The sequence below is a fragment of the Triticum aestivum genome, chromosome 4A (assembly GCF_018294505.1).
Source record: "Triticum aestivum cultivar Chinese Spring chromosome 4A, IWGSC CS RefSeq v2.1, whole genome shotgun sequence".
In the NCBI taxonomy this organism is placed as follows: Eukaryota; Viridiplantae; Streptophyta; class Magnoliopsida; order Poales; family Poaceae; genus Triticum; species Triticum aestivum.
The window spans coordinates 648,508,928-648,513,849 of NC_057803.1; the positions used below are offsets into that span (position 1 = coordinate 648,508,928).

The 4,922-nt window shown below is 47.8% G+C and overlaps 1 long non-coding RNA gene across 1 annotated transcript; it reads right to left on the reverse strand.

Annotated features, from left to right (window-relative positions):
• Nucleotides 1-1,045: 1,045 nt before the first annotated feature.
• Nucleotides 1,046-3,147, reverse strand: LOC123082871 (uncharacterized). Its single transcript, XR_006439138.1, has 4 exons — nucleotides 2,982-3,147; nucleotides 2,660-2,884; nucleotides 1,935-2,198; nucleotides 1,046-1,836 (listed from the first exon to the last, which is right to left on the reverse strand). It is a non-coding gene; the product is annotated as an uncharacterized lncRNA (long non-coding RNA).
• Between the last annotated feature and the right edge of the window lie 1,775 nt (nucleotides 3,148-4,922).

Sequence of the window (4,922 nt, forward strand, 5' to 3'; positions counted from 1 at the left end):
TCTCATGCAACTTTGAACATTGCCACGTGCTAGATCGATGTATTGCTGGCACGTAAAAAGCATGACCCAAAATGATCTTTCTAGTCCAAAGCAAAGTAGTAGAGGCAGGCTGATGAACTTAGCCCAGCGCCCGCACTTGTATCTCGGTGGACCACATCACACAACGGTAGTAGGGAATAGGAGGCAGCTTGGTAGTGGACCTCCGCGGTCATGGATAACCTCCATTGAGAATCGTCTACTTCACATGATTGGACAAGTACAGCGAAAGTGTCTATCTGAGCCCGAGCTGATATGTGCTCGTTATCCTGGTCGCCCGCTCCCTCTTAGATTCGCACTCGACGAGGTATTTCTATGCGTATTCAAAGCAGTATATGCATCTTTATTCCCGGCCATGGCCCACCAACCTAACACATTAATGCGACTTTGGCCGTCACGCTAGCGCCGGCTCAGAGATGGCTGCCAACGGTCTGGGCCGTGCCCCAGACGTTCTGTTCCAACGCCCGCTGCATTCCCTGGCCCATTTACTGCCATTCGTCTCCCCACCAAACAGCGCCTTCCTCTTCAAGATCCCTCTTGTCACTTTTCATCCCAGCAATCAGATCGTGCCGCCGCCACCATATCCAAGCTGGCGACAATATCGTGCTATTTTTTATCTATGCTACCAGACCCCATCATCATGTTAATTTTGATTCCAAGCTGCTTAACTCCCATATCAAAGGTCATCCACCGTAGCAGGTTCAGTATTGTGTAACAGATATTACGTACATTCGAATCACAAACTACAGGCTCCTCAATACATGCAAAATTACCATCGAACACCTATAACTCTTCCATTTTCAGATGCATGTTCAGCATTCAGAAAACACAGCACTTTCAAATCCTAAACAGTGCCAATGAATGATAAACAACTAGCCTTACAAACTGAATTGAACATCCATAATCCATACATTCAGCATCGTGATCTCGATTCCATTCCGCAGCTAAATTCAGAAACAAGCATCCAACAAGACTCATACATGAACTATAAGTCATAACTAATAACCAATTGTACAACAACCTTCGAGTTAGTAACAACACGCTCCAAGCTGGATAGACCATCATCCATTCATAACCGTACACTACTTAAGAACAACATCAACTACTTGTCTGAATGTTCTGAACACCAAGGGGATGTCAATACACATATGACAACATCACTGCTAATCCCTCAACAACAAAAATTCAGCAATGCATACTGGTTTGATAGATTTAGGGAAACACACCCCTTAACCCAACCAGATGCCTGTAGGTTCATCTTCCCGATGGACATCTCGGACTCCGGCAGCGACGCCTCTCGTCTCACACCTTTTACTCTGTCTTCCTCACGGACCTGCTTGTCCGCACTCATGGCCAAATGAACCACCGCGAACGCTGCCTATTCCATCGGGGTTGCGCTCTCATCCAATCCCTCCATCGCAAGAAAAAAAGCAAGCAATCAAGAAATCGTGAATTAAAACACCCTGCTTCTCAAAATGATACTGATGTTACCTGCTCATGGGTCGCATCGGGAACTCCATCGTCGTCAATAGAGTCGCCCCTCTCCACACATGTCGTCTCAGCAATTCAACCCTTTTTGACCAAAATGAGTAGTAGCTCCTCGAAGTATCGACCTAACAGAATGAATTGTCTCCATTTGCACAACCTGAAAGTGAACCTCATGTGCCACAGATCAGCTTCTGTGGTTGTGCTCCTCATGGCGTTCTGCTATGTACCAACCATTGTCTTTGGACCGCAACAACCTGATGAGAGCAAGGCAATCGCAATGACACGACCTACTGTTCTCAACCCCGCCTTTCCCTACAAAAAAAACAGGAAAAAGGAGAGAACATTTCAGCTACAACTCCCGCACGAGACTATTTGAATTACTAACAAGTGTCAAATCCTTATTCCCATACCGCACAGCCGCAAACAATTGCCTGCATGCATGTTGTCCTCTCCACATTTAGCCTGCTTTCGCCGTATCTAATGCCAAATCCTTTCTCCACGAACACAGGTTGTAGAAGTTGTATGCTTCACGCACAGAATCAAAGGTTGTACCCAAAGCTGGCACTATGACATTGTCCCCAGGATTGTCGGCGAAACCATGGATAGCCTTCTCCAGAGCAGTAGTCTGGTTAGGACATGGCGTCCTTCCTGGGGTAGTAGCACCTACCCTCACCCTGCAACCACCCACAAACAGATATGAGTTTCATGTATAGTTTCACACGAAGCGCTCAGCCGACACATCAGTTTTTGCAGTGTCACCGTTCTCGAACAGTAACATTTTTGTTTCATCTATGCTACTTTTGGTTCAGCTGCACAATCAACTCCGGAACGACACAGATCCTTCCGGTTTCTACAATTTTCTACTTTTCACATGCAACAATGTCCTTTCGCATCAACTCAGCAGCTACATGTTCATTCATTCCTTCAAACCACAAATCATGCAATGTCCATTACAATGTCTGCTTACAGGCGTCCCTGCTTAACTTATACTAGTTCTGAATTTCACCAAACTTCATTAACAGTTCAATCAGCTCTGCATCCATATTTACATGGACACACTCCTGTAACATTTCCTAGAAGTTCAGGAAGTACAAACATAGCAATTTAATTTTGTGGATCTGTAGAATTGCCATACCTTATTTTCCGGCCAGGAGCTCTAGGGTCGATCTATCCAATTGACTGCTCTGACACTCTCGGCAACCCTTTTTGACCTGCATCCGCCGCCCCTTCCGCCGCACAGATCTGGCCGTCCACACCTACTTCCACCATAGGCGCCACCGGCTCCTCAGCCGGCCGCGCCACTGGGTAGTGCAGCGGCTTGCATCAAAATATTTGCTGTTATTTACCTCTTCCAGAACGGCTATCATACACACCCAAATTGGCCACAGAAGGTCTCAACTTAGCGAGCACCATCCAAAATCACGCGCCAGAAAATACAAAGGGGACACATTGCGCACCTATTAATTGGCGTCCACCGGTTCCGTTCGCCTTGTCGCCCACGAGAATCGCCGCATAGCTCCGCCGGCAAGTGACTAATCCAGCGGCGGAGTTTTTTTTAGCGGCCGAGGTAGGAGACGACCCTAACTGCATTTACCCAGTCACTGTCCGTAACTGGAAAGCAAGTCTCTAGGGCCACGGCTCTGTTTGGAGCCGTCCACGGCGTTGTAGCTCCGTCACAAACATGGCCCATAGTCCAGGGTTCACGGCGCACATATTTCGCTTTTCCTACTATTTCGTCCGCCCCTTTAAATGGCCCACGCAATTAATGGCTCGTATCTCCACGCTAACGGGAACCGCCCAGATTACGAGCGCATTTGTGCTCGAGCACATAAACTCCGCGTCCCAAGTACAGATGCATCTAATAGACAGTAGGACCAAGTCTTATAGATCATGCTATTCATCGCTAGGATTGGAAACAAATTAAGCCACCACCCTTACTCATGTTCAAAGGTATATGTTTTAATGATCCAGATTTTTCCTATTTATACTTTGTTTTATTGAAGCCGGGAAATCAGCGAGGCATCCATCATCAATTGGGCCGATTTCAATCAGTGACACCCATGACTTTTATCTCATATTTTTGTTTGACGTTTATATAGTTATGAATAGATGGTCACATTTGTTGGAAATATGAGCAATTTTCCGAATGATTTTATTACCAAAAATACTAGATAAAGCATGACTAATATAGCAAATATAAAGCAAGTCATGCAATCTGACAGAGAGAAGGTAAACATCGTGGCACAGCAGCAGCAGAAGCGCTGGACTTGGGGTCGATGTCCTCGCCTACCATGTCGTCGAGGAGGTCGTGGACGTCGGGGAAGAAGTCGTCGTCGGGGAAGTAGTCGTCGGCGACCGGATTGTCCGTGATGAAGCAGCCAGTAGTCGCGCTGAGCGCTCCCCAAAAACCTTATCACCCTTCTCCCGTACAAGACTCAAAAGGTGCGGTCTCAGAGGCCTACTGTCCCGACATGCGGTGCACGCCGCAAGCTGGGATGAGGAAGAACGTAGCAGCAGCGCAGTGCTCGGGAACTTGTGGCGAGGGGAGGAAGAGATTCTGGTGCGTCTCTCTGGAAGGAGCGACCTCCCTTTTATAGGCGCAAGAGAAGAAGATGAGAGGCTGCACTGGGAGCTGAAGAGAACGAGGGAGACGAAACGAACAGACAGCAGACGAAGAGGTGCGCCGTTCGTATTCAATCTCCACTATAGCAAAACGTTTCAGCTTTCGCGTGCCCTTTCGTATACCCGTAGTGCATGGCAAAAATTTACATCGGCTCGGCTCATTCCCGCAACCCGCGGCGCGGCGCGGCGCGGCGCGTCGTGACGTGGCGAGGCGGGCGGCGGAGGAGGAGCGCGCGTGGATATCCCTCTTGTTCTCATGCTCATACAAGTGGGGAAGGAGCCTCCTTATAAAGAGGTCCAACTCCCTCTAAACTAGCAAGGTGGGACTAAACTTTAGTTCCACCTCTTGCCTTGCACGAATGGGCTGCGTGGGCCTCTAGGATTTATTAGGAATTTCTGAAACTGCTATTGGGCTAGGCCCAAATAGACAAAAATTCCAGCAATCCCCCACCAGATCCCAGAGGCACACAAAATTTGCCTTTGGTTCCAAAACACTGTTTTATATACCGGTACTGCAGTGGAGATTGTTAAGTTGAACTTCCACCTAGAACTCTATGCTACACTAGTAAGCAACTTGAACAGTGGACTGGGCCTTGAACTGCAAGTTTTCTGCGAATCTAGCTTCACATAAAGCCTTGACCGATACGTGGCTACCGTGGGTCTTCCCCGCAAGTGGAGCTTATGCGTCATACTCCGTGACCTTTCATGAGTTTACTAGAGAGAACCCTACTCTCATAGATTGCGACGTTTAACAATCAGACTCATATAGGTGCGTT